A 10,633-nucleotide genomic window follows, 5' to 3' on the forward strand; every position below is an offset into this window, starting at 1 on the left:
ATTAGTTGTTGTAATGGAGGCTAATTTGCTAGTGGGAGTGAGCTCAGGTGGGCCCGTTTCTTCCATAGTAACCCCAGTGGCCACCGCAGATATCCTTCAGGCAGTGGAAGGAGTGTAAGTGCCCCTCCCCGTCATCCTACCCTGCTGCCCCTGTGCTTCCTTTCCCTCCCCCTCCTCCTCTCCTGTTTTACAGATACATAAGGGGTGGGGCCTGGGACCTCAGCCCTGGAATCCTCATGGAGAAGCTTCCCTGGAGTCCTTAGCTGCAGGGTGGTGGGCACATCTGATGCCCTTATTCAGATCTGCCCACTGGGATATGTGTAAAGTGCTGAAGCTTTAATAAATAAAATACAGGAGGGCTTGCGAAAACCTCCGTGTGTGGTGCACACAGCCAGCTCATGCTCAGGAGATGGGGAAGGGGGTTCACTGAGTGCCCATGCAGACGGAATGCACTTATTTAATGAGCAGCGAAGATATTACCAGACAGTCAAGGAAAAATCTGTGTTTTTCCACTTTGGGAAATAGTCAAAGCTTTCATATTCCACCAAAAATAGAAGTGGAATTCTAGAAAGCAAAAATAGGTGGGCTTATGCTTGTATGCCATTCAAGCAAAGCCGTGTAGACTGTGACTGCCCTCATCTCTCTGGAATGCATGCTGTGTTCCCAGGAGGCCTGGGAAGGAGCCAGGACAACAGGGGGCCTGGGACCTGTTCCTGGGCCTGCCCTCCCTCGGCCACCCGGGCCCCTCCTGGTTCTCGCAGGGCCATGTGGGGTGGCAGCCCCCTAGACGTGCCCTCCCTCCTCTCCATCCTCTGAGGCGTTGGTGACCAACATGAGACCCTTCGCCCTGAAAAGAGCTTGGCTGAAGAACTGATGAGTACTCCATCACAGGTCCCCACGGTGGCCAGCGTAGGACAGGCAGAGAGACTTTTCCCCTTGAATCCAGAGGTTCCGGGCAAACACCGAGTGCCGCGCCCCACCGTTGGGGGGTGCTGGAGAGGGGCGAGCCTCAAACCTCAGTGCAGGCCGGAACAGTGGCTCACATTGTGTGGCTGATGGAGTATTTAATGTTTAGTTTATATTTTCTTTTTATACAGTTTGCTTGAGGCATACTTTGTTGACTCATGACTTCACAGATAGGCTCTCTGATGAGACTGAAGCCTAAGGAAGGGACCCATGTCCAGTAAGTGACCTGGTCTCACATCAGCCAGAGCTGTCTCCATGCACTCAATAGAAAACAAGGCCCAGAGCCTCTCATCTGCCAGGCAGGGCCAGGCCACAACAGCCCTCCAAGACCAGGACATAGTCGGGGGGTGCCCAGGCCACAGCCATCAGCAATCCCCCACACCCAGGCCACAGACTCCCCACCAGCCAGGCAACAGCGGCCCCCACCACCACCAAGCCGGGCCACAAAAGTCCCCCCCACGCCTTAGGCCACAGCAGGGCCAGTTGGAGCCCTGAGGCCTGGGCTTCTTAACTATTTTGCTTGTTTCTCCCACTGCTTGTCCTTGAAGCAAGGCGGGTGGGCAAGCAGAGCGGGATTTCCTAGAAGGATCCTGTGGTATCTCCCGGGCTTGTTCCAAGTTGGGCTTTTTCCAGAAATGCAAGGTTGGTATAACATTTAACTTCAATCAACTTAATTCACCATATTAATATAAGGAAGCAGAAAAATCATACTATCATCTCAATAAATGCAGAAGAAAGAATGTGATACCATTCAGCATGCACTCAGGAAAAGAAACTTAGCAAAGTAGAGCTAGAAGGGAGTGTCCTTGATCTCACTGGGGGAATCTACATTTAAAAATCCTACCACAGATCTCACACCTACTGGTGAAACATTGAAAGTGTCCCCTCTGAGGTCAGGAATAGAATGAGGAGGCTCACCACTAACACTTCTTTTCAGCAGCAGCCGGTGAGGTAAGCCTAGAAGAAAGCCACAAAGGATAAAATGATTGGATAGGAAGAAATCAAAAAGTCATTATTCACAAACAAAATGATACATATGTAGGAAACGCAAAAGAATCTGCAGGTAACTACTGAAATTATTAAGTGAATCTGGAAAGATTGCTGGTACAAGGTCAATACACAAAGATCAATTGCATTCTACATACACCAGAAACCTGTGGTTACAAAATAAAAATAGGAAATATTTTAAATGATTATCTAATGCACCGAATGTCTGGGACTAAATCTAATGGACTATGTGTGTAATATCTACACAGAAGACTAGAAAATAATGAGAGCAACTGAAGAATATTTAAATTAAGGTAGGAATAAACTTGAACTGGAGCACTCAATATTGTGAGAATATCCATTCTCACCAAATTGATCTACAGCTTCAATGCAATTCAAATAAAAATTCTGGCAGAATGTTTTAGGGAAATTGATAAGCCAATTCAAAGATTTAAATGGAAATGCAAAACACCAAATATAACCAAGAAAATTTTGAAGTATAAAAACCTGGAAGGTGGCTCTATGGTGTCTAAAGAAGACTCATGAGAAAGCTTCAGTAATTAGGACAGGAAGTAGCAGTTCTGAACAAAATGGTTTTTCTGATGTTTTTTCTGAACAAAATGGTTCAGAAAAAAAAAAACCACAACCCACGCCTATGTGGATGCTTAATTCATGAGAAAGCTACTGCAGCAGAGCAGCAGGGAGAAAGGAAATCATGTCAGTAAATGGTTCTAGGTCAACTGGACACCAAACACACACAACACTGATGGACTGACTCTGAACCCCTACCTCACACTGTACAGAAAAACAATTCCTGGTGAATTATTCTCTAAATCTGAAAATTGAAACAATAAACCTTCCAGAAGATAACAGAAGCACACTATCATGACCATGGAGTAGCTGAGGTTTTCTAAACAGGACACAAAAAAAACCCCTAACCATAGAAAAAGGGTAGCTAAATTGGAACACATTGAAATTAAGAACTCTTGTATTACAAAAGACTCCACTATGATAATGGAAATGCAAGATACAGGGTGAGAGAAGGTATTTGCAACACATATAGCTGCCAAGAGTTTGTGTCTGGAATATGCAAATAACTTCTACAAGTTAATAATAAAGAAAACTTGTGGCTTCTTCACCAGAAAGAATGTGCATGTGGAATATCTCATTGATCATTAGTGAACTACAGATTAAAGCCACCGTGAGGAACCACCACCACCCTCTGGAGTGGCCAAAGTATCAACACCAGCTGTCCCTGTGGACAAGAAGCAGCCAGAAAGCTCCTTACCTGCTGGTAGGAGTATAAAGTGGCTCAACACTTTAGAAAATCAGTGTGACCTCTAGAGTGGGACCTATGTGTCTCCTGCGACCTGGTACACACTCAACAGAAACACACACGTGTACTAAGAGAGACGTATGAGGACGTTCATAGAGGCATTACTCATAATCACAAAGATTAGGAAGCAACAGAAATCTCTATCGATAGTAGAATGAATAAATATGCCGCGGAATGGTCTTACCCTGGACATGACAATGGAAATGGTGAATTACTGCTGCTTCCACACAGGGTGATGGAGCTCATGAACACAGCATCAAGTGAGAATCAAGACACAAAAGAATACATGCTGTGTGATGTCGCTTATGTGAAGCAAAAACACGCATAACTGATCTGCAGAGGTAGGAGTCGGGGCAGAGGTTACCTTTAAGGCCCAGAGGCAGCCGTGGCTGGGGAGGGGCATGCAGGACCTTCCGAGTTGGTCACATTCCGATGCTCACCCGCGTGGAGGTTTCACAGCTGTGTTCACTTTGGGCTAAAGTGTTGAGATATACACTTATGACATGGATACTTTTGGTGTATGCATTATACCTCAACAAAAATGTTTGAAAATACATGATGATGGCCACTTTTTTTTTTTTTTCGAGGTGGAGTCTTGCTCTGTGCCCAGGCTGGAGTGCAGTGGCACAATCTTGGCTCACTACAACTTCCGCCTCCTGGATTCAAGCTATTCTTCTGCCTCAGCCTCCCGAGTAGCTGGGACTACAGGTGCCCGCCACCACGCCCAGCTAATTTTTGTTTTTTAGTAGAGATGGGGTTTCATCATGTTGGCCAGGCCGGTCTCAAACTCCTGAACTTGTGATCCACCCACCTCGGCCTCCCAAAGTGCTGGGATTACAGGCGTAAGCCACCACACCCAGCCGATTATGGCCACTTTTTACACCACCGTTCACAACTGCTGTATCCCTGAGTGACCTGTATAGGTAACAGTTAGTTCGAGTCCCTGAGATTCCAGTTTAAAACTATAATCTGCAAGATCTTGACTATATGGTAATTGAAAGTTCCCTAGAGAGAAGGCTTTAAATAGCCACATGAGCCATCTAATTTGTCACTAACCCAACTGTGATTAGGCTCAGCCTCCAGCCTCCAGCCCCTTCAGAACAGCTCCTGGAGATCCAGCAGAGAGCCCAGGCTGCCCACACCCTCCCGCCTCCCCTCCTCTCCTGGCTTCAGTTGCTAATTACCTTTTAGCTTCTCAGAAAAGACTGTTAAGATAATAATTAAGACATAACTCAGCAAAATAGAAAAAAAATTGTCTCTTTTTCCTGGCTTTAGTCCATTATTTTAGAGTAGTATGTTACCAGGAGTCATCCTGGTTTTGCATCTGATTTATTTTTAAAATCTAGTGTCATTCAAAAGCAGCTGGTGAAGCTGCTAATTTTGTTTGATTTATATATTTATAGTCATCCCACAAAGAATTTGAGGTGTTTGGTGTGTCTCTATATTCACTTGCTCTTTTAATAATTTTTAAAAATACGTTTCTGCTTAAGGATCATGTATTTCTTTTTTGATTTATTTTTAGTTCATACTTTTGTTACTGTTGTAAGCAGTGTCATCTTCCAAATTACATGTTGTTTGTTGAGATATATGGAAATCATTTTGGGGGTGTGTGCATGTGTGTCACTTTTACATTCAGTAATCTTGCTGAATTTTAATTAGATCTAAGACTTTGGTTGTAGATTTCAAATTATATGCCTATGTAACCATATTTGTTTCTTCCTTCTACTCTTTATACATGATCGAGCGAAAGAACCAAGACACAAGGGAATACATGCTGTGTGAGGTATAGCTCACTGCAGCCTCCAACTCCTGGTCTCAAGCAGTCCCCTGCCTCGGCCTCCAGAGAAACACTTCCGTCTTTTCTTTCGTGCCTCGCTGGGTCTTCCCACCTCCCACACTCATTCTTCTTCTGTGCTCACCTCTGATATTAGGCTGAGGCTCTTTGGATCTGGTGCCAGGTTCCCCGGTCCCCTTCTTTCCTTTCTCCACCCTCTCTTTAGGTGATGGGTGACGTCTTCCATTTTCAAGGGTTTCAGGTGTCCGTCCCCAGCACGGCTCTCCTCTCCAGACATCAGTCTTTTGCATCCCGTAGACATCGCAAACTTAATGCACTCAAAAGGAATGCCGGGTTTCTTCCCCCATCCCCCACGTCATCCCAGAGCGTCATCATCCACCGATAGCACAAGCCAGGATCCTGGGTGAGCCCTGATGCTTCCCTTCCCGCGCCCCTTCCGTGAATCTATCACTAAATCTGTTGAGTCTAATTCCAAAAGCCTCTTACCTCTTTCTCCTTTCACTCTCGACATCTGATACAAGTGTTCTGCATGGAAGCTGCACGCATGCCTGAGCTCCAGGCAGACACCACTGGGTGCCTCAGAGATCCTGTCCTCTCGCCCATGGTGCTGATTTGGGTTTGTTTCTGCCCTGCCACCCTTGGTCTGTGTGCTTCCATGGCAGCTGCTTTAACTCCCAGCTCCAGAAGTAGACCCTATTTGGCTAAACCAGGGATTGCCTTTCTCTGTAAAGGGCCAGATGGCAAAGATTTACAACTCTGCTGGCCACATAAGCCCACTGCATATCTTCTTCAGAACCCCCATCCAACCCAACACTTTACATGTTTAATGTTCATTCTTAGCTGTGGACTGCACAGCGTCAGGCCCAGGCTCAGCTTGCCCATCTCTGATTTAATCACGCATCACGTTCCCTTTCCCTGGTCTCCACAGAGTGCAGGTCTAAGTGGTCCGATCAGGAGGGCTCTTCTGTCCAGTGGTGGCATAAGCCTCCTTTCTTCTCTGACTTTACGTGCCACGGAAGTGCTCTTTCCTCTGCTGTGGGCGCTCCTGCCATCAATGTCTTCTCATCCTCCAAGGCTCAGTGCAGCTTCCTGCAGCTTGCTCTGACGCTCCTGAGTGGGGCAGCTGCAGTGCCCTTGGCTCCTGCAACCGTTCACACGCCTCTCCATTAGGAAACTGCGTTTCTATGTCACCACCTGAGCCTTTTCATCCTTCGACTCCTTCTTACAGATGCAGAACAGGTTCAGAGAGGCCAAACAACTCGGCCTGCGCTGCATGGCACAGCCTGGTCCGCACTGACCCTCACGCCTCTGCTCCTGCCCTGGACAGTGTCCCAGTTATCACACTGCGCCGCTCCCTGATGCCATCTCCCCACTAGAACATGAATGCCCTGAAGCAAAGACATCTTCCTGGCCACGCGTTCACCCACGCACAGCACACTGCCCATGGCACTGAAAGGTCATCGGAATGTCCTCTCTTGCCTGCCCCTGTATGTCTACCCCATTTTTGTCTCTTTAGGCTGGCAAGTGATAGAGACTATCCTAATTGCGCTGGACTTAAACCTTTCAGGCCTAGGCATGAAGAGAGATTTACAATTGTCTCAATGCCAGCTCTAAGCACCCAGGGCCATCCTGGGAGTCAGAATCCCGCCTGATGTCCTGGAGTGGGGGTGGGCTGCATGCCTGTCACAGAGCACAGACATACCGCTCCTGCTCCATCGCTGTGGGAGTTGGGAGTTGTCCCGGGGACGGTGGCACAATGAGCTGGGCAGGCCTTACACAAGGTATCCACCACCATGGCAGCTGGTGATTGAATGGTTTGGCATCATCTGGCTTTTGCCACTCCAGTCTCATGTCTTTTTATTTTTAAAACATAGGGCAAAAAAATGTTATGTCTCAAATCACGGTATCATGGAATATTGGTCACCTCTTATTAGCAGTTTTATGCTCCTCCTGATGGTTTAGAAACAAGGAAATCAATAATCCACTTTAGGCTATAATCTAAAGTACCTGTGAGTGTCCTTCCTCAAAGAGTTTGGGCAGAATTAAATAAAACAAGCCAAGATTGTTTAAAGCTACATCTTCGGTTGCACACCGGGACTATAGTCGAATAGGCTTCTTCAATCAGTCCTAGGACACCCGGACCAAGACCAGGCCACTGTCTCAGCACAGCAGGTTGGCAACACACTCTGTAATTCGGGAGACAGAAATCCAAGCATGCGATTGACCTGTGTGGCTGGAAAGGGAAAGAGAGGCTGTGCTGGCCACCCTGGCCCAGGGAGGCCAGCACTCCCGTGCGCAGGTCACGTGACCCAACCCTCTGGTCCCACCCTTCTAGCCACACTCTGCCAGCCTCTGGGCATGACAGGAAGGGAGTTCACAGATCAATGGCATTTACACCTGTAAGTTTTGAACACTTTTCAACTGAAAGCCCAGTGTGTGAATAGGCTGGGCAGCTGGGCCACTCCCAGGCTGGCACCCTCCCTCCCTTTCAGGCAGTTCCTGGGAGGCTCGAGACCACAGTTTGAAATCCACTTAATCTCTTGAGTCTGACTGGGTCTATATCCTAAGCTGGTGGAAATCATTTTGTGCCACTGTATCCTGTAGGCTGGCAGTGCCAGCATAAATTGTAATTCTTCTTGTGGGGGACAGTCACAGGGTCATGCCATTTAACTCTACTGAAGGGAAAACATGGCCAAATGGGTTTTTGGTGCTGTGTAGACCATGTTTCACAGCAGCTGACTTCTCATATGCTTATGCAAAGCCTAACTCCGTATCCTGGGGCATACAGAGGGAGCCTCGCTGGATTCCTGCACTCAAGCCCTCGAGCATCAGGTTTATTTTCCGGGACACCAAAGTGATCGTTTATTCCATAATTCCCACAAAGGAGACAGTAAACAACAGAACAGAGGTGGGGCAGGCACAACATCCAGGAAGTAGATGGTGGCTGCCAGAGCTTCTGTGGAGACCCAGGGCCCCTCCAGGAGCCCTAGTGTTCGACTTCCACAGTGAACAGGGAACGGATGGCTGAGATATCCTCGAAATTTCTTTGGACCTCCTCAGGAGACTGCGGGATTCCTTCTCAAACTGCCTCATCTCACAGGCACCCAAGTGGGCATCCTGGAGCTCCATGCTCTGCGACAGCTGGGAACACCCTGTCCCGGGCCCGGGTGACTAGAAACTGCTTTCCTCCCTGACATCACCAAGGGGAGTGCCATTCTTCCAAGTTTGGGAGAGCGCCATGGCAGGAACCATCTCTGTGGAGAGGATGGCATCTGAGGGCGTGGAACAGGAAGGGTCCATTAGAGGCTGCTGGCTGGTCCTGCAGAGCCTCTGGAGAGGCCTGTGGGAACCGCAGAGGGTCCCGGCCTTGGCCGCCATCCGCTTTCTGCTGCTCTGGAGGGAGAAAGAGGACAAGCTGAAACTTGCATAAGCAGCCTCCCTTCTGGGGATTACCTTGTGTTCCGCACATCAAGTCATACCTAAGTGAAGGCCTGCGGAAGACTGCCACAGTGACCGCCCCAATGAGCCCTGGTTCCCTCCGCCCGTCCCCCGTGCAGCCCCTCACGTCCACTCAGGCCCAGGCCACCTCACCTGCTTCTCCTGGGGAGATGGATGGAAGCACCACAGGGATTTGCTTTCTCTCGCTGCTGATGGAGACCCGCCGGGAGGGAGGCCTGGCTAGCCTGTGGGGGCTGGTGACATGTGGCCTGGATCTGCCAGGGGCTGCTGCTGATAAGTAGGCCCAGTGGTCACCTCGTGGGGCCGAGGGAAGCAGTTCCAGCTGAACCGGCTCAAGCTGCAGGCTCACAGGGTCATGAGCAGTGAAGAGAGGTTTTTGCTCGCCGAGGTTTGGGGTGGCCTGTTGCATAGAAATGCATACAATGTCCTCATGCACGTATCCGTTTATTAAGAATGTGTCCCGAGAAGGCGTCCCAGGAGTCCTGATTTTTACTTAGCAGTCCACGGTTGCCCATTTGGGTACTCTGCCTTCAGATGGGTGAAACGCTCACTTGTTAGCTGGCTGGCCCCAAAGACGGGCTTGTTTCCCACCAGGCAGTGACTGAAGCCAGCAGCCTTCCGTGACCTGTCCTGGGTTCCAGGCTGCCACCTGCAGAGTGCTTGCCACATACCAGGCTCCCATAGTTTATCTGTGTTCATCTTTTAAGTTTTGTGGGTTTTCAGAGCCGGGGTCTCAGCGCTGCCCAGGCTGGAGCGCAGAGGCTATTCACAGGCACCCGGCTCACACACCCCAGCTTCAGCTCTGGGACACAGGTGACCCTCCGGCCCCAGCCTCCTGAGTGGCTGAGACCACAGCATGTGCCACCAACCCCTGGCTTGTGATGGTCCCTTACTCCCCACTTTACAAGGGAGGAAACAGGCAGAGGGCAGAGTGGGCCACCTGAGGCCTGGAGGCCAGGACTAGCGCAGCCTCAACTTGACCCTGGAGCCTGCTGCTCCCCCCACCCAGGTGCAGGACCCACCGCCTCTGCCCACCGTCCCCAGCTGCTCCTCTAGGCTCAGGTCGCTGCGGTCAGGAGCTGCGGAGTTTCCCCATCAAACTTCATCTTCGCGCAGAGACCTGCAGCCTGGAGTTGGTTATTCCGGTCTGTGAAAATGTTGCATTTCTACATATGCTTATCATCATCTGTGTAAACATTTCTTGGTATAACTGTGGAAGTCAGTAAATATAGATAAATCGAGCAGTGAGTCTATTGCATATGCTGTAAAAAAAAAAAAAAAACTTTAAAATGCTTTTACTATCAACCTAAAAAAAAAAACAACCAAACAAAACCACCAACACCCAGACGTTGGTAACTGGGAGCTGCTGCTAGTGTCAGTGCGGACTAAACGGGAGACGGAGGGGACCGTCTCCGGGGTCCTGGCCCGGTTCTCCCAGAGTTGACGGTGAGGACGAGGGGCGGGGAGAGGGGCGGCCGCGACCGCCGCCAGCTCTGACCCAATGCGGGGAGGGCCCCGCGCGTCCCAGACGGCTCCGGGAGCTGCGGGGAGGAGCGCGTGGGCCCCGGAGCCGGGAGCCTGGGCAGCACCGAGACGCCACCTCCACAAACGCCAGTGGCCGGGCGCGGGGCGCCTGCGGTCCCAGCTACCAACGAGGCCGAGGCGGCAGGATCGCGTGAGCTCGGGAGGTCGAGGCTGCAGGGAGCCGAGATCCGGTCACCGCGCTCCAGCCTGGGCGACAGCGAGACCCCGTCCCCAAAACGCAGCAGCCGCGCACCCAGAGAAGAACTCGAAGGCGGGCAGGGTCCCGGTCCCCCGCTCCCCCGCCCGCTGCAGGTCTTCGTGAGGGAGACGCCGCAGCCCCGACTGACCGCGACAAGCAGGCGCGCGCAGGCGCGCGCACGTCAGGCGTCGCGGCGCCGGCCCCGCCCCCCGGCGCGCGCGCGCGCCCGGCGGGCGGGGGCGGGGAGGGGGCGGAGCCGCCAGCGGCTGGACTGAGGCTCTGAGGCGGCCCTGGCGGCGGCGGCGGCGGCGGCTGCTGCCGAGCGGCCAGGTCGGCGGCCGGGGCTCCGGGCCGCGCGAGGCCACAG

The 10,633-nt window shown here is 50.9% G+C and overlaps 1 long non-coding RNA gene across 1 annotated transcript; it reads right to left on the reverse strand.

The window, feature by feature from the left end:
- Positions 1-1,491: 1,491 nt before the first annotated feature.
- Positions 1,492-9,426, reverse strand: LOC105711564 (uncharacterized). The gene is made up of 4 exons (XR_001106036.2): positions 8,676-9,426; positions 5,209-8,477; positions 3,654-3,764; positions 1,492-1,923 (listed from the first exon to the last, which is right to left on the reverse strand). It is a non-coding gene; the product is annotated as an uncharacterized LOC105711564 (long non-coding RNA).
- Between the last annotated feature and the right edge of the window lie 1,207 nt (positions 9,427-10,633).

The sequence above is a fragment of the Aotus nancymaae genome, unplaced genomic scaffold, assembly GCF_030222135.1.
Source record: "Aotus nancymaae isolate 86718 unplaced genomic scaffold, 86718_ANA_hifiasm-v0.15.2.pri h1tg000022l_1, whole genome shotgun sequence".
NCBI lineage: Eukaryota > Metazoa > Chordata > Mammalia > Primates > Aotidae > Aotus > Aotus nancymaae.